Genomic DNA, 19811 nt, shown 5'->3' with positions numbered 1-19811 from the left:
CCAGTTTCAGCATGCAAAATGGCCCTATTGAAATTGAGCTATTGGGCATGTAATTTCTTTCCTGAAGAAGCACTGGGCAGTTGCTTGCCAGCTGCCCACAGTCATATGGTCAAAATCAGGAGTTCACCATGTGGGGCTTGCAGTTCCAGACCTGCCCCTCACTTTGTTTCATCATTTGAGAGTGGTCTTTGAGCAGGACATCAATTAAGATTGTGGCCTTTGTCAAAAAGCCAGTGCATAACCCTGACTTAAACTATCAAGGGACTTGCGAGTATGAGATAGCCGTAACAGTCCAGTAATATTTGACGAGTGATAGCTGAAATTCTGGTTTAATTTGATTAGACATCCCAGGCTGATCGACAACCATTGAATTAACAGCTTCCCAGCAAGATGCATCCTTTACAAATAATTAGCAGGTACAAATCTAGAACAGTGCTTATAATGATAGGCAGGTTCACAAATGGAAAGAGACTCGAGTTCAAGTGTGAGGGTGGAAGGAGTCCTACAGTTGTGCATGTGTCTTGTGAGAGGATGTCCTCAGTATTCTCTTGATTCTCCAAGCTGTACAGGTTCAAGGAGGACCAAAAAAAAATCCATCCACTTCAAGAACTGAACCAGGAACCTTCTCTATGACCTAGTACTAAAGCTGGTGGTGCCTTAATGTACTATGTATGGGGAGCTTTTGTGAGTGCATAGAATCTACAGCACAGAAACAGGCCATTCAGCCCAACAGGTCTATGCCGTTTTGTGCTGCATACGAACCTCTCGCCTTCATCGCATCATAGCAACATTAGCTATCGACAGTAATATTAGATGGTGATTTACATATAGATCAGTATAATTCCATTTAAGTGACGGTGCAGTCAATTGTAAGCAAAAACCAGGGCAGATAACATCACAGGCACAACAGCAAACACATCTCATTCATTTTGGATGATCCCTCAGACTTGATGCAGTTTTTGTATCTTGTGTAATCGACTTCTTTAATTGCACAAACGTGATCAGTCTGGCACCACTCATTACACTCCCCCAACTCATAACTGACCGAATTATATTCATAATACTTCTGCAGGTGACTCTGGTCCCGGCTCAATTTATCCAGTACGGTCTGCATGGATTCAACTGTGCCATCGGGTACCTGGAATGCTTCTGTCAAGCAGTACTCCTTTTCTCAACGTGGAGCCCAGGTGTTAGCGAAGGTTAAGTTTAAATAATAGGTCACCATGTCCTAAAATGGGAGGAGGGGGGAAAAGAATTGCAGGATAAGGTCAAATAGTCAAATCCTGACTTTATTTCAAGAGTTAAAAAAGCATATTCTATTTCAAGCACAGGAATACTCCACGGCTGCCTTTGTGAGTAAATGCAGCACATTGTGCAGTACTAAATGAAACATTGACCAGAAGATCCTAGGCTCAATCCCTGGTCTGTGCTCACTTGAGATGGGCATTGTAACACTACAATTGGTTTCTATCACCCTGGCCTAAGAGAGGTAGTGTGGGGTTCCCACTCCAAATTGCTATCCAGTGATTCTTGCTGGAGAGTGCATGTGGTGGATGCTGGGATCAGGCTTGGCCTTCATTCCACTCAGTGCTGATGGTCAGTATCTGGGCTTTCAGATGAAAAACAATGGCCACTTGGTTGGGGCACTGGGCCTGCCAGTGCCTGAGAACTATCAAAACAGAATTCAATGGTCTAGGTGAGAAAATTGGAAAATATATAACCACACAGTCAACTAATGGATCAAAGTTTTTTTTTTGGAAACCTTTTCAAAGCCTGAGTGGGCCAATAGAAGTGATTCACAAACGCTAATGAATGGCAAAGCAAATGTGGAGATTGGAAATTGAGATTACAGGCATCTGCTGGTCTGGTGCGGTACGAGAACCTGCTTCAATAGATGTTGAATGGAAGTGCTACTGCACGAGGAAGGTTTCCTTGTTTGGGAACCTTGGGACACTCTCACCAGATGAAAAGCAGTGCAGCATGCCCGTCAGGGGAAGGCAGTCACGATCGGTGCTGTGCAGAGTACCTGCAGGATCCGGAAACAGGTCTGGAAGAAGGTGAAAGACTTTAAAGCTTTAATTTGTTAACCATACATACCTATATTCCAGCAGGCACACATGCTAGTTGCAACTTACAACTGAAACCTTTAGCACACTGACATCTTACACGGACTTAATGCAGCAAATCATTTTAACACAACGCAGTTGCATGATCAGCTATTGACACACAGGATGGGCTGCAGATTAGGGACATGTCCATCTTAAATTTACAACATCTCAAGACTACTCTGCTTGTATGACAAGGTAGAACCTAGTACAAGTGAACAGACCCAAACTGGAGGTGGACCTATACATTACTAGGCTTTACTCCCTTTCAGAAGGCCACTGTGGACATCTTTTCTTATAAGAGCCCTGAGGGAGAAGGTGAAACTGGAAGCTAGTACCATCATGCTAGGAATCGGTCTTGTGACTTCTCTGTACTGCTTCTAGGGCTTGAATGCTTCTCTTGTCCCCGGGTGGCCAAAACAAGACAGTACTCTGACCAGGCCACCATACAGTTTTAGCATGTTTTTCTCCAAATTGTACTCATTTTGTTTTGCTATGTAGTTCATAATTCTATTTGCTTTTTTGATTGCTGCGCCACAGTCTTACAACTTTGAGGGATGCAGGATATGAATCAGGAGTTTTAGACTGCAGCAGGAGATTATTTCCATCTAAGGACATCCAAGAATGACAGGTAAACATGTGAATTGATGTTTGAAATGCTCAACTAATCTTTCTTCTTCTAGACATTGATTGTTTCCTGTTCTCCATCTCCTACCCAAGACTTTCTCATGGTAGGAAAGGAAGTACCCTTTGAGACTGTCCCATTTTAACCGTACCCTGTTTGACTTTGACTTAACCAGCTTATGGATGTATGGGTAAAACCTTCTCACATCTTCACGCTACAATTCCATGAAGTCCTTGAGGTGCTGATTACTTTTACGTGATTTGCAAAATGGTATGTGATATAAGTGAGGAAGCCTGTCACTAGGAAAGGTGAAGTTTTTTCTGCAGAGCAAAAGAAAGACTTACATTTTTATAGCTCCTTTCATGACCGCTGCACGTCTCAAAGCACTTTACAGCCAATGAAGTACTTTTGGAGTGTAATCACTGTTGTAATGTGGGAAACGCGGCAGCCAATTTGCGCACAGCAAGCTCCCACAAACAGCAATGTGATAATGACCAGATAAACTGTTTTTGTTATGTTTATTGAGGGATAAATATTGACCAGGACACCGGGGATAACTCCCCATCTCCTCTTCAAAACTGTGCTATGGGATCTTTTATGTCCACCTGAGAGAGCAGACGGGGCCTCGATTTAACGTCTCATCCGAAGGACGGCACCTCCAACAGTGCAGCACTCCCTCAGCACTGCACTGGAGTGTCAGCCTAGATTTATGTGCTCAAGTCCCTGGGGTGGGACTATGAACCCACAGCCTTCTGACTCAGAGGCAAGGGTGCTACCCACTGAGCCACAGCTGACAAGGTGCCAAGAATGCATCCTGTGAATGCATTGTTTAGCGGTGGCATGTTGATGAATGATACTTGCACCAGCTGTTGTTCATTTTGATGAGCTACCATCTGCCTCTTGATTATTGCCAACTGTGGACAACATGGACCATTCTGACTTTGCTGCTGCAAGAACCAATTTCTAGGACACTGAGGCTATTTCTCCACAGTATCACTTATTCGTGTCCGCCTACAAGCATGTACCTTGGTAATATTGAAGCCAGAAAACATTTCCTTAAATGGACTATTTGGATGGACAATTACGCAAAGAGGCAGATAATGCTCAATTAAAAAAACCTAGGGAAAGCACCTCTGCTTTAGTGATGGTGATTATTATTACAACAGAACTGTTGGTAGTTGCTCAGGTGTTGCTGTTGCTGGATTAAGAGTAATGGATCAAGAGAGACCTGGGACTAATTGTCGATCACTCATTAAAGGTACAGAAGCAGTGTGAGGTGGCTATAGGGAAAGCAAAGAGGGTTTTTAGGATTGTATAGCTATGACAATTGAGTATAAAGCAAAGGACACTATACTTAGTATATATAAGACTTTGGTACGTCTGTACAGGGTACTTTGTCTAGTTTTGGCACATAGTGAAGGATATCAAGCTTTTGGGGAAAGTCCAGAGGAGGGCAACCAAAATAATACCTAGCCTAAGGACTCTTAGTTATGAAGTTAAGGCTTTACGGAAAATTATTTTGGTGTTTAAAAATCTTGAAAGGATTGGACTTAGTCAGATTGGATAGGTTATTTAAGATGAATACAGATGATAGAACTATAGGGCATGTGTGTAAAATACACAGGCAAAGAGTGGGGGAGGGTGAGTGAGGGTGACAGCGAAAGGGTGAGTGGGGGTGGGTGAGAAGGCGAGTGCTGAGGTTGGAGCTCACCGCAGGCTGGATTATGGATTATGACTGTTATTATCGTTCACACTGACTCACACCATTTTCCCACACACATTCATTGACACACACTCACTCTTTCACTGATTCACTCTCCCTCCCAAACTCTCACTCTTACTCAATCACTCAAATTTTCTCACTCACTCAGTTATTCTCATATACACTTACTCTCACTCAGTCTCACAATCTCACTCTCACTGTATTTTTCTCAATCACTCACTCAATCACACTTCCCTCACTCTCTGACTCATTCACACCCACTCACTCTCAGTGATTCACTCACTCCCCCTGTCACTCAGTAACTCACCCCCTTTACTCAACTGGAGATGGAACTATATCCTTATCGCAGGGTGAGAGAAGATTGTAACCAGAGTACAATCCCGGGGATTGTACTCCTTTTCCTTTTCATTTTCCCTCTCTCTCACTGACTTGATTGCATCCTCCTTGCCCTTTTGTTCTATGTGACGCCAGAGGCAGGGCAATACACTCAGGCATGACCCAGACATTCAGGCTTGGGCTGATAACTGGCAGGTAACATTCGCGCCACACAAGTGCCAGGCAATGACTATCTCCAACAAGCGAGAGTCTAACCACTGCCCCTTGACACTCAACGGCATTACCATCGCCAAATCTCCCACCATCAACATCGTGGGGGGTCACCATTGACCAGAAACTTAACTGGACCAGCCACATAAATACTGTGGCAACAAGAGCAGGTCAGAGGCTAGGTATTCTGCGGCAAGTGTCTCGCCTCCTGACTCCCCAAAGCCTTTCCACCATCTACAAGGCACAAGTAAGGAGTGTGATGGAATATTCTCCACTTGCCTGGATGAGTGCAGCTCCAACAACACTCAAGAAGCTCGACACCATCCAACACAAAGCAGCCCGCTTGATTGGCACCCCATCCACTACCTTACACATTAATTCCCTCCACCAACGGTGTACTGTGGCTGCAGTGTGTACCATCTACAAGATGCACTGCAGCAACTCCCAAACTACCACCTAAAACGTCAAAGGCAGCAGGTGCATGGGAACACCACCACCTCCAAGTTCCCCTTCAAGTCACAAACCATCCTGACTTGGAAATATATCGCCATTCCTTCATCGTCGCTGGGTCAAAATCTTGGAACTCCCTCCCTAACAGCACTGTGGGAGTACCTTGACCAGAAGGACTGCAGCGGTTCAAGAGGGCAGCTAACCACCACCTTCCCAAGGGCAATTAGAGATGGGCAATAAATGCTGGCCTTGCCAGCGACGCCCACATCCCATGAGCGAATAAAAAAAATCACTCCCTAGCAGCACAGCATCAGCAGCTTAAGATGAAATGTCTGTCCCTTGAATCAGCACCTAAAGTTCGGTCAGCTCAGGACCCGAAGACCAGGCCTCCCTCCTGCCCAGGACAGACTCCCACTAACATCTGCTGCTGGGACCAAGTGCCTGGGATTCTCTTTCCTTTACCAGAAGCAAATAGTTTTTTTTTTTAAACAATATAAAGGCGGGCTACCTACTTAAATATCACATGACAATGAAACAGCAGAAAAATTAAACAACCACCCTGATTGAGCTTGGTGCTATATTGCATGCCAATGTATCCCACGAGTGTAGATGTCCTTTCACTGATCCGTTCGGAGCCCTTTGCAATTGCACGGCCCGAACACCGCCCCTGGATCGACTATCTAGTCAGATCAGGGACTCTATCGGTAAAGTCTGAAAACTAGATAAAGTCTGGATAAAATGTTGCTCTGATTTGCTGACAGAAAATGACGACCCAGCTTTTACACAGTGTAGAAAAATGGTGGGATTTCGTTGCTATGCTAATCATCCGATTTTGTTTGCATCGGACATTAGATATCAGGTGTTTTGGCTTCATAGCTCAGGAAATTCTGCAAACACCTGTAGCTTTTCTTTTCTCCCTCTTTTGAAGGCGCGGAGCCTTCCAGGACCATGGTTTAACACCACCACCAGCTCTATGGCACCTTACACAAATCACCAACCATCATATGTCAGCCCAAGTAAGTCAGTGTTGGCAGTCTGTTCAACTGTTCAAATCCCTTCACGGCCTCCCTATTAATGTAACCTCCACCAACCCTACAACCCTCCTCCAACTCTGACCTCTTGTGCATCTCCCACTCCTTTCATCCCACAGTTGGCAGCTGTCCCATCAGCCATCTAAGCCCGAAACTTTGGAATTCCCTCACTAAATTTCTCAGCCGCTGTACCTATTTCTTCTTTAAGATGTTCCTTAAAACTCAGCTCTTTGACAAAGCTTTTGGTCGTCTGTCCTAATATCTCTTTATGTAATTTCGTGTCAAATTTTGTCTGAGAATGCTCCTGTGTAGCGCCTTTGGAGATTTTACTACGTTAAAGGTGCTATATAAATGCAAATTGTTGTTGCATTGCTTCTCAGCCTGGTGCTGTTCTCATATGCACATTTTGCAGCAAGGGTTACTGTGTAGTAACCAGGAGCAGAAACTATAGCTAACCTTTCCCGTCCTAAGCCAAGGGACACTGAGTCCAATCGTTGTGCCCTAACCACAATCAGCGAAGGCGAGAAAAATCAAAGACAAACCAGGGGCCTTCAGGTCTGTACAGTGCAGCAAGTGGCCAGTAGTTGTTTTCCGGTTTTTGTCAGCTGACATAGGTTCTAATATCAATATCAGGCCAGATTTAGAATCAAACCAACATCGCTCCCTTAATCTGAATATATCCAGTGAAGTTAAAGTACTTACAGGAAAAGTGACCACCTTTAAATGCCAGCCCATAACCCGCTCAACATGAAGTGTCCAGCCAGGCCCAAAGTTCAGGACACTACCTTAGGAGAAAAGATGAGATAATTCAGGAAGTAGTGATTAGGGGGAAGAATTTTCATGGGGTTCTCCTGCCGCAACTTCAGCAGAAATTCTGGAGAAACAGCGGAAGCAACCACTAATGTTGTTTCACCAGAGTTCTGCTGATCTGCCAAAGTTACGACAGGAGATGAGGAGAACCCTCCCCTCTGTGTAAATTCCAGGCATAGGTGATGCCAGACTTGAGCTTTATAAAGGCTGAAGGTAGTAGGAAGGGAAACGGGTATTTCAAAGAACATAGAAATGACACTACAGATGCTGAGTCAGCAAGTTAGTATGTATGAATTCTTACCACGATCTGGAGAGTGTCTGTATTGTATTCAAAGAGGCGAATCCCAGGGTTTTGTGATCCATCCTGTAAGCCAGCTAATGTGGTTTTCCAAGGGGTCACCGCAGGGGCAATAAACATGGCACTGACTGGAGAACCTGCAATGAGATACTTCTGTGATTTATTTAGTCTACAAGGCCTATAGTAGATTGGATACATATGAAATTTAATGTGGAGAAATCTGAGGGAAGAAGAATAAAGGGGTAATAAACACTCAATAGCAAAACTTTAAAAGGAATAGAAGAGCTTTGAGAGTAGGGGTTCAAATCCTCAAAATTGGGAGGACAAGTTGAAAAACCTGGGGTGTAGAGTACAAAACCATACAAATCATTGGTCAGGCTGCAATTAGAATTAGTGTCCAGTATTAGATATTTTACTTTAGGAAGGATGTCAAACCTATGGATAGGGTGCAGAAGTGATAATTTTAACAACAACAACCACAGTTGTTGTAAGAGATATGTAGCTTCTATCATCTATCCACAAAGCTCATGTTCTTCATACAGTACCGATATCCTTGTCTTTGTTATGGATGTAGCAGTTTTGATTAAGGATATTACAGTGCTAGAAAGAGAGAATGTGCTTGAGGGATCAAAGATGGAATCTATTTGGTTGGAGTTAAGAAACAATAGAGGAGCTATTACGCTACTTGGTGTATTTTATAGGCCACCAAATACAGTAGTGGGAATGAGATAGAGGAGCAGATTTGCAGGGAAATTACTGAGAGGTGCAAGAATTATAGAGTAGTGAAAATGGGAGATTTTAACTACACCATTGCTGGATCTAGTCCTGGGGAATAAAGCGGAGAATGTCACCGTGGGGGAGCATCTCAGGAATAGTGATCATAGTATCATAAGGTTTAGATTAATTATGGTGAAGGACAAGGAGCAATCTAGAATAAAAATACTTAATTGGTGGAGGGCTAATTTCAGCGAATTGAAGAGGGATCTGGCCCAGGTAAATTGGAGTCAAAGACTGGCAGGCAGAAATGTAATGGAGCAATGGCTGGCCTTTAAAGAAGAGATCGTTCAGGTACATTCTCAAGGGGGAAAGGGAGAGCAACCAAAGCCACAGCTGGATGGTGAAGAAGTTAGAGAGTAGGATGAAGCAGAAAAAGGGGGCATATGACAGATGTCAGCTTGATAATACAAGGGAGAATCAGGTTGAATATAAAAAGTACAGAGGAGAAGTGAAAAATGAAATAAGAGGGGCAAAGAGACAGTACGAGACTAGATTGGCAGCTAACATAAAAGGGAATCCAAAGATTTTCTATAGGCATATTAACCGTAAAAGGGTTGTCAGAGGAGCAGGGACCAAAATGGAGATCTATTGGTGGAGGCAGAAGGCATGGCTGAGGGACTAAATGAGTACTTTGCATCGATGTTTACCAAGGAAGAGGACTTGGCCAAAGCTACAGTAAACGAGGAGGTTGTCAGTATACTGGATGAGATACAAATAGATAGAGGTACTAGAATAAACTAAAAATAAAGCTTTTTTTATTCAAAGGTTGGTAAATATGGGACATAATCTTCCAGGTAAGGTAACAGAGGCAATGACATTATTGGAGTTCAAAATACAGCTGGGAGAGTTAAGTACCAGAGGAAAGAATCTGATGGACAAATGGCCTTTCCTCATCCTTGACTTCTCCCATGTTCTTAGTTAGATTCTAGTGTAACCTGGGACTAGGCCTTTAATCCAGCCCATCTTGATGGAATCCAAGTCTCCCATCTCATCCTATCTGAAAGGAGCATGAGGTTATTCTTAACTAAACTTTCCATGATTGACAATTCTGAGCTGTGCATTCAGTCATCAGTGTCGCTAAGAGAGGCCACAAGGATAGCTGGAGTAGGAAATGCAAGTGCCATGCCAGTGTAGTTGAAGGTTACCCTGATGATGTAATGGAGCAGGAGCTTTACTCTGCGTCCATCTCATAACGTACATGACCTGGGAGTGCTTGATGCTGATACTGGGTGGCAAAAATGGAAGTGTTCTATTTCTCTGTGCTCACATTGTGTTCTCCTTAATAGACACAAAACTACACCAGAACAGTAAAGTGATGTGTACTGGAAAGCCTTGAATTACACAATAGCTCCAGTAATCTCTATTAAAGGCCTTGAATCAGTACTACACTTACAACCGCTAAATGTTGCATCTTTTGTATGATAGTGCTATATGCTTCAGGATCAAGGTGAATTGTTGCTGATGATCATGAAGGTTGAGCGGGAGAGTTGCTGGACTGTACAGCCTATATGCTTGCCATTTTTTTTGACTTGGTCCATATAGAAATCTAATTATGTATTGATCAGAGTTTAATTTGAATAGAAAGGGATTAATCTCACTGTACCATTGTTGGAGTAGAAGATTTTAAAGCTGTCACGATGTTGATGTCCAAAAAACTGTCCCGCTATCACTTGGCTGTGCTTTTGGATGATTTTGATATACCTTTTGTTGAAATGTTCCTGGAACCAGTGTGTTCCCCTTTTCAAAGAATCCTGGTGGTACGTGCCCAATGATGTAAACCTGTCACATAGGGTTTCAAATATTAGTTCTAATTGCCTCTCCTCCTTTCCTGAAGGCTCAAACTAGCCCTCCGGTCCCTTGCTCCCGTGGGACAACCCATCATGCACAGGCCTAGGCAGCAACTATTGACCAGCTGTTTAACTTGATGCCCCCTCATATAACCTTTCGGATAGTGATCAGGAGTCAGAATCTTGGCAACATTTGTCTGCTCCATAGCGCTCCCACTGCTGTGCCATCCAAGATCAGCTAGTTTAGTGCAGACCAGGGATTTGACCTGGTCTATATGGATCAGTACCACAGCACCTGCTACATTTACCCACTGAGCCTTCAGGGTTGCCCTTTCAGTTGTTATTTTATTGAGTGCCTAGTTTAGGATATTGTCCTTTCATCTATGATATTTGTTACTTTTAATGAGACAGTTGACTCAGAATCAATGCAAATCAGATACGAATACAACACTGCCCTTGACTTCTGCTCTATGGAGTTCCATTGGACCAAACCTTTTCCATGCACCGTACAGAATCGCAATGTCCCAGGCATTCCCATTGCACAGAATCCCATTGAACCAAACCTTCTTTCCAGGAATCGTCATTGTATAGAATCCGTGGATAATAGAAATTGGCAAATCCCAAAACTGACAGTCAATTTGGCAGCGAGACTGTATGAACTCTGGGATGTCTGTTTGCTTCTGTCATTTATCTTACTGCTATTTGCGGGAGCTTGCTGTTGTAATATAGGCAAACTGGCTGCCGCGTTGCCTATATTACAACAGTGACTACACTTCAAAAAGTATTTCATTGTAAAGTGCTTTGGGACGTCCTGAGGTCATCATGTGGAGAGATCGCAACATCCTATTGAGATAATATCTTACTTTCTCGCCTGCTGTTGAGGCTCTGGAGAGGATGTCATCAAACCACTGGAACTGGCTGGCAGGGTCACTCAGATCTGCAGTCAGTGCATTCTTGTTGTAATAGAAGTTTGTGTTCAGGACGATCATTCGCTGTCCTTCCCGATTCAGCAGCTTCTCCGTGTAAAAGGCACCTACACATTAAAGAGGCAAGCAAGCAGTTACTGGGATCATCATGCACATTGGAGAAAAGGTAGAGTTTCACAAGAAACAGACAAGGGTTCACATAGGTCAGTGATGAACTCCAGCAACCTGCAGACACTAGATTGCCATTATTCAGTACACTCAATATCTGCCCTCCCAAAGGCACGGCCTCTTGCTGAGTTATGGTTCCTTGGCCTCCAATAGCCCTCTTGGTACTTCACCCGAGTAGCCATTTTTCATGTGTGAGCCTAGATAATGTGTCCTGACAATCTATTTGACTCTGGAGAGAATCACAGCCAAGTCTGATTTTGCATTCACCTGATGGCCACACACCTGCTAGAGTCACTGGAGAGCAGTCAAGAGCAGAAATGCTGACCTATTTTTCTTCCTCTTCCCCAGCTGAGACGCCGAGTCTAATTATAGTGCCCCACGGACACCCTCCTAGTGTGCATGGCTCAGTTTAAGAACATAAGAATGAGGAGCAGGAGTAGGCCATATGGCCCCTCGAGCCTGCTCCGCCATTTAATAAGATCATGGCTGATCTTCGACCTCAACTCCACTTTCCTGCCCTATCTCCATATCATAGAAACACAGAAACATAGAAGATAGGAGCAGGAGTAGGCCATTCGGCCCCTCGAGCCTGCTCCGCCATTCAATGAGATCATGGCTGATCATCCAAATTCAGTACCCTGTGCCTTCTCTCCATATCCCTTGATCCCTTTAGCCTTAAGAAATATATCTAACTCCTTCTTGAATATATTTAATGAATTGGCCTCTACTGCCTTCTGTGGTAGAGAATTCCACAGGTTCACCACACTCTGGGTGAACAAATTCCTCCTCTCTGTCCTAAATGGCTTATCCTTATCCTTAGACTGTGACCCCTGGTTCTGGACTCCCCGACCATCGGGAACATCCTTCCTGCATCTAGTCTGTCTAGTCCTGTTAGAATTTTATAAGTTTCAATGAGATCCCCTCTCATTCTTGTAAACTCCAGCGAGTATAAGCCCAATCTCTCCTCATACGTCATTCCTGCCATCCCAGGTATCAGCCTGGTGAATCTTCGCTGCACTCCCTCCATGGCAAGAACATCCTTCCTCAGATAAGGTGACCAAAACTGCACACAATACTCAAGATGTGGTCTCACCAAGGCCCTGTACAACTGCAGCAAGACATCCTTGTTCCTGTACTCAAACCCTCTCGCTACGAAGGCCAACATACCATTTGCCTTCTTAACCGCCTGCTGCACCTGCATGCTTACCTTCAGCGACTGGTGCACAAGGACACCCAGGTCTCGTTGCACTTCCCCTTCTCCCAATCTATTGCCATTCAGATAATAATCTGCCTTCCTGTTTTTGACACCAAAGTGGATAACCCCCAATTCCTCGAGTCCAAAAATCTATCTATCAGCCTTGAATATACTCAATGACTGAGCATCTACAGCACTTTGAGTTAGAGAATTCCAAAGATTCACAAGCCTCAGTGAAGAAATTCCTCCTCATCCCGGTCTTAAAAGCTGGCCCCTTATCCTGAGACTATGCCCCCTAGTTCTAGCCTCTCCAGCCAGGGGAAACAATCTTTCAGCATCTACCCTGTCAATCCCCCTCATAATCTTATATGTTTCAATGTGATCACCTCTCATTCTTCTAAACTCGAGAGTATAGGCCCAATCTACTCAATCCCTCATAGGACAACCCTCTTGTTACGTCCGTGAATAATTGAGACACGGACAGCAGGAGTGAACAAAGTAAGTCTTTACTGGTGGAAGTCAATAGTGAAACTAAAAAAACACAGGCTCAACAGCGCCTTTTATACAGGGGTGGTCACTGCCGGTACTGCAGTCTGAGACCAGTTATTCTCTTAAAGGTACATACACAACAATTCCTCTCCTTTTAGATAAACAGTACATAACATTCATTTAACAACTAAATGATAACTAGTTACAATCACAATTACTGTTGCTAGATACATTGGTTAAGTTTAAGCAATTATAAGTTCAGTCTTTGAGGAGGCTTCCTAATTCGGTCTGGATAATGCCTCTTTGGGGTATCAGGTTCTTCTGGCAATGTTGAGTCGGGATCAATGTCGTTGTGTGGTTCATCTTCCAATATTACCGGTTCTGCGGTAGCTGCAATTGGAACGTTGATTTCATTACCAGGTGTATCAGATCGTGGTGTGGAGTTGACGTTTTCCTGTGACTCTAGAATCTGGTCAGCATGGCATCTTACAATGCTCTCCCCAACGTCCACGGTATACATGAGAGGTCCTTGTCGTGTACAAATCGTTCCTGGCTGCCATTTCTCAGTGCGGTAGTCCCGGGCCAAAACTGGTTGACCTATCTTAAAACTCCTGGTCGGCCTTTCATTCATATTCTGAAACTGCCTGTTCTCCACATCTCTTCGGACGTTTGGCTTAACCAAATCCAAGCGGCATCGTAGTCTTCGATTGAAGAACATCAGGGCTGGAGTTTGGTTGGTAACCGCATGTGTCGCATTCCGGTAGGCAAACAAGTTGTCCACCTTGTGTTGTAGGGGTATATCCTCATTACACATTGCCTTGATAGCCTTCTTGAATGTTTGGACAAACCTCTCGGCCAATCCATTAGTGGCTGGATGATATGGGGCAGATGTGTAATGCTTAACACCATTGTTCATTAAGAACCTCCGGAACTCTTCAGACACAAACTGTGGTCCATTGTCAGAGCAAATCTGTTCAGGCAGCCCATTCCTGGCGAATATGGTTCATAAAACTGTGATCGTTTTTTCCGTGGTGGTTGAGGACATTTTTATTACCTCTGGCCACTTTGAATGTGCATCCACTGCAATTAAAAACATCGAGTCCATGAAGGGACCAGCAAAATCAATGTGCACCCTTTGCCATGGAGATGAGGGCCACTCCCATGGATGCAGAGGAGCTTGTGGTGGGGCGTTTTGGACCTTCTGGCATCCTGCACAGCTCTTGGTCATCTCTTTGATTTCTCTATCGATTCCCGGCCACCACACAAACGCTCTGGCTAAGCTCTTCATTTTTACCCCACCCAGATGACCCTCATGAAGCTCATTGAGCATGCTATCCATCAACAGGTGGAATTACTACTCTGGATCCACACATCAAGGTTCCTCTGCACACTGACAGCTGTTCTCTTCTCGGCGAGAATGCTGGCAGCAGTGGTTCGCCATGTGCTGGCCATCCCTTCACCGTTAAATCATAGACCCGTGATAGTGTCGGGTCATTCCGTGTTTCCTTTTCTATGTTTGCATTCGTCACAGGGAGACATTCGACTATGGTCGAGTGGAATAACTCCATTGGATCCACTGCAAGGTCTTCTTCTTCCACCGTCGGCAACGGTAGACGTGACAATCCATCAGCATTTGCATGCTGTTTAGTTCCTTTGTACTCGATGTCATATTGGTGTGCCCCTAGGAAAAGGGACCATCTCTGCAGCCGTTGTGCTGTCATTATCGGTACGCCCTTCTGAGGGTTGAAAATGGAGACAAGAGGTTGATGATCGGTTAGTAGAGGAAATTTTTGACCGTGCAGGTAGTGATTGAACTTCTTCACCCCCCACACTAGGCTGAGGGCCTCTCTGTCAATCTGGGCGTAGTTACGCTTGGCAGAAGTTAACGAGCGTGACACAAAAGCTATCGGCCTCTCGGAACCATCAAGGAATTTATGTGACAGTACCGCCCCAATGCCGTAGGGAGACGCATCACACGCCAGCCTGATTGGCAGTGCTGGGTTGTAGTGAGCCAATACTTCCCTTGAAGTGATTAAGTCCTTACTCTTCTGAAAAGCACGCTTACAATCATCGCTCCATTTCCATGCTACCCCCATTCGTAGCAGGGCGTTCAGTGGGTGCAGAATTGTCGACAAATTCGGCAAAAACTTATGGTAGTAATTCACCAATCCGAGGAATGACCTCAGTTGCGACACATTTTCAGGCGCTGGGGCCTTAACAACCGCTGCAATTTTGTCAGGGGACTTATGTAACCCCTCTTCATCAATCACGTGGCCACAATACGATATCTGTTTCTTAAAAAATTCGCACTTGGGGCGGTTGGCTTGCAGCCCATGTTCCCGTAGTCTAGTGAGCACCTGTTCTAGGTTGTTAAGGTGTTCACTGTCATCTTCACCTGTTGCAAGGATGTCGTCCAAGTAACACTGAGTCCCCGGAATCCCTTGCAGGACTTGTTCCATCGCTCTTTGCCATATCGCCGGAGCTGATGCTACTCCGAATACCAATCGATGATACTGGTAAAGACCTTTGTGAGTGTTTATCGTGAGATACTTCCTAGAGGACTCCTCCACCTCCATCTGCAAATATGCTTGTGCTAGGTCAATTTTTGTAAAACGCTTCCCTCCAGACAGTGAGGCGAATATGTCTTCTATCCTTGGAAGAGGATATTGTACTGTGTGAAGGACCGGGTTCACCGTCACCTTGAAATCCCCACAGATTGCGAATCCTCCTTGGCTCCCCGGACTTATTGCTTAACGTTTTCTTCATGACAGGAACAATGGGTGTCGCCCACTCGCTCCAGTCGACCTTAGACAACACGCCCGCCTTCTCCAGATTCTCCAGCTCTGCCTCGACGGCTGGGCGAATTGCATATGGTACCGGTCTTGTTTGAAAAACTTGGGAACTGCATTCTCTTCAATTTTTATCGAGGTGGTTACGCCTTTAAGCGTGCCCAGTTCTTGTTGAAATACCTCTTTGGCGTTAGCTAAGATTGTTGACAATCGCCCAGGAGTGACGTCTTCATCTTTTTTACCGTCCACCGTCATTGCATGAATGGAGTGCCAATCTAAGTTTATCTTCCTGATCCATTCCCGTCCCAATAACGGTGGTCCACCATTTGGCAGTATGTAGAGATACAATTTCCGTATTTTCTTGCCGTTGTATTCGACAGGCACCCTTATTTTTCCTCTGGGGTATACTTTTTGCCCCGTATACGTCGTCAAGACGATGGATGTCTCTCTCAAGGGTATGTGTGAAAATAGCCGCTCGTAGTCTCGTCGATTCATGACGGTTAGCGCTGATCCTGTATCCAATTCCATTTTAACTTGGGACCCTGCTATCGTGAGGGTGACCCAAATGGTTCGGTGATCCTCTTTTGTGATTACATTGTGAAGTTTGAGACAGCTTAGTCTCCTGTTCCCGGATTCACTATCGCTCATCTGGTCTTCGGAACTACTGTCCGTCATCTTTTGTACTTTCTTGTACGGTTCCTTAGTAGCCTTTTTGTTGTCGCTGGTCTTCTTCCCAGACCTGCAAACTCGTGCAATGTGTCCCATCTTCCCGCATTGCCTGCATATTTTGTCTTTGGACCAGCAGTCCTTCTGGTCATGGTTAGTTCTGCCGCAGCGATAACATTTTGCAAATCCCCGTGTCATTTCGTGGGTGCCGTATTCCTGTGGTTTTTGTTGAATTTCTGCAGCTCCCCTGGCTGCTGCTTCATACGATACTGCCACGCTGAAAGCCTTATCTAGCGTCAGCTCTTTCTCTGAGAGTAACCTCTTCTGTGTTCCTTCACTCAGGAGTCCACAGACAAATTTGTCCCGTAGGGTATCTGCCAGTCCTGCTCCGAACTGGCAGTGCTTTGATAGCTTGCGTAGTTCCGTAAGATACTCCGCATTGCTCTCATCTTTGTGCTGAGTTCTCCTGTAGAATTTAAATCTTTCTGCTATCAACAGCGGTGCAGGGTTTAAGTGTTCCTGTAGGACAGCAGCAATTTCGTTAAAACTCTTCGCCTTCGGTTTGGCTGGAGTAATCAGGTCCCGCAATAGGCCGTACGTTCTAGCGCCCATTAAGTTTAGCAATATCGATGCCTTTTTCCCCTCCGCTATTTCGTTTGCCTCGAAATATACCTCGACTCTTTCCACATACGTGGTCCAGTCCTCTATTGTATTATCAAAAGCAGTGATACAGCCAGTCTTCGGCATCTTGCAAATCTAAAATGGCGCCTCCCGCGCTTTGCCTTCTTCCCCGCTGTTGTTAGCGCTGCTTTCCACGGTTTCTTGCACGTTTAATATTGATTTTTTTTTCTTTTATTATTTTCCCGTCGTGGAGCAGACCCTCTGGGACACTTCCCTCCCTCTTAGGTCCGAACGCTGCCCGGCTCCGAAGCACCGACCGCGCCCTGTGTGCTCCACCCTCTCTCTCTCTTTGCTTCCCGACTCGCTGCCCGGCCCCGTTGAAAAGCCACCCGATCGAGCTCCAGCCTGCCGCAGCCCAGGAAAGATCAGTGCACTACCTGCCACCAGCCCGATTAGCTGGGAAACCACAGACCGCGGAACCAAGCCTGGCTCTGGACAGTCTCTCCTGCAAGTTTCCAATCCGACGATTTGAAGGGCGGTTGCCCACGGTCGACGCCCGTTTCTCGAGTTTCTTTGGATTTTTTTTTTTTTTTCTTCTGGCTTCGACCTTCAATAACGTCGTCTGAGGTGCTGCCGAGTTGCAGGTAAGTTCGTTTCTTACTCGTCGCCAGTGTTACATCCGTGAATAATTGAGACACGGACAGCAGGAGTGAACAAAGTAAGTCTTTACTGGTGGAAGTCAATAGTGAAACTAAAAACAGGCTCAATAGTGCCTTTTATACAGGGGTGGTCACTGCCGGTACTGCAGTCTGAGACCAGTTATTCTCTTAAATGTACATACACAACACCTCTCATCCCAGTTTCTCACATTTCAAGTAGAGGGGGTCGCCAGGGGCAAAACTTAATCCCATCCCATGAATGGCTTCTTTTAAAATGAAGTGTATGCCCGTGTGCCTGCTCACAATCTGTATGCATTATATTTGTGCAAGTACACTGATGTTTGAAAAAAATAATTATTTTGCTACCACCTTTTTTAAAATCCTGGGAGCAATTGCGCGCTGAACTATGGGCGCTCTAGGAAGCTGTGAGCGGGAGGAAGACGTGGAGCTCGAGGCAAGGGGTTCACAAATATTTTGGCTCACTGCTGTTGGTGCATTTTTACACTGACAAAAGCGATGTCATGACTTTTTTTGGGTGATGCAAATGACGTTTTAAGCAGAGGTTAAAAAAAAAGCATTTGTAACAACTGGGCAGTGAATGTATCCCCTTTAAATGTGAAAGCTATACCTTTCAGGAAGGTGCGAATTGATCTTCCATCCAACCATTGGGTCCACAGCTCAGCAGTTCGATTATAAATTACGTGGCCAGTGGCAGGAAACTGACTCTTTGGATGGATGTCATGGTTTCCCATTGCAGCGTAAACCTTGGTATCTGAATGAAGAATAAAATAAACCAAAATAATTATCATCCAGATGTTGTACAATCGGCTCCAGCGATTTGCATCTCTGGGACTGATTTATTTTCTTGGTTATGGGGTATGGCTCCACAGGCAGGAGGCACCCTCCAGTACCTCATCCAAATGGCCATCCTTCATGTGTGGGCCCAGACAGTGAGTGTCAGTAATCTATGTGAGCACAGAGAGGGGGAAGGGGCTGTCAGTCACACCTCTTTCAGTCTTCACCTGACATCCACATATGTGCATGTTGCAGGAGTCACTGGATAGCATTCAGGATGTTAGTCCCATTGGAGATTGTAAGGCAGTTTCTAATCAATTCTTTATCTAATCAAATTATTACTTGATCTCAATGCGTCTCCATTTTGGAGAGTCATTATGGTACCATAAACAGGGTATGGAATTAAGATTTGCCCTTGAGCCTTGCTGCCACGCACCCACCCCACCCCCATGGCTAGTCCAGTGTGGAGCTGAGCCATGAACACCAAGCGGGTCCATGCTGAATTAGTTGAGCTCAATTGAATTGGCAATTGTGATGCTACAGTTGACCTCAGTACCTCTGGGCTAGGAAGGAGAAAGAAAATGAGCCAGGGCTTTCGCTCGTGATTGTTTTCTGGTAACTCCTGCTGGATTCGGTGGAATCAAAACAAAATCAGACTCCGCTGTGATGTCTGCCGCAGTTGATTTTGGCCAATAGTAGGCACTGCCCCAGCTGAGATCAGTACCAGTTGACTCCCGTTAATATAACACTTTATTTTTATTGGCGTAACCACTTTGTACTTGTTGGCATTTTGTAGTGCATTGCTTTCGGTTTCCATTGGATTAATTGGTGTGCTGTCTCAGCAGAGATCTCTGCCTCCTGGTGCCAGGCTGCAGAGGGGCAGAAGCAGTGGGGGGTGCAATCAATCCCGTCCGCCGTTCCACCTCACTGAAGCCTGTTCATCACAGGCTGTGCCAGTACTACCACTCACCTGGGAACACGTGCTGTATGAGCTGCGACACATTCCCAATCATCCGCAACACTGCTTCATCACCGAGCTTCTCATTAGCAATGTGTGGAGTGTCATCCCTGTAGAAGAAGGGAATGAAGGGAATAAAGCTGGGACATTAATCCAATTGGACAGAAGGCAAATTCTGGTAAATTCCTCATCTAATCAAATTTCTTATCTGGTCTCAGTGTGTCTCCATTTTGGAAAGTTGACGCATCTAGTCTTGCTGTACGTCTTACGATGAAAGTAAACAGAATAAAGTAAACCCAGAACAATACTTTCAGATATGCCTGGGCAGCACAGGCTCAGGGTTATAAAGAACAAGCTTAGGACAGATGCCAGGAAATAGTTCTATACAGAGCT

General features: G+C 45.0%; 1 pseudogene; it reads right to left on the bottom strand.

Annotated features, from left to right (window-relative positions):
* Positions 1-201: 201 nt before the first annotated feature.
* Positions 202-19811, bottom strand: part of LOC147113820 (acid sphingomyelinase-like phosphodiesterase 3b) — a 49660-nt pseudogene continuing 30050 nt past the window's right edge.

Source organism: Somniosus microcephalus, chromosome 8, assembly GCF_052327205.1.
Source record: "Somniosus microcephalus isolate GS21.2 chromosome 8, FLI_Smic_1.0, whole genome shotgun sequence".
Lineage (NCBI taxonomy): Eukaryota > Metazoa > Chordata > Chondrichthyes > Squaliformes > Somniosidae > Somniosus > Somniosus microcephalus.
Note: the sequence above shows the minus strand (reverse complement) of the source record. Positions and strands in the feature narration are given on the sequence as shown.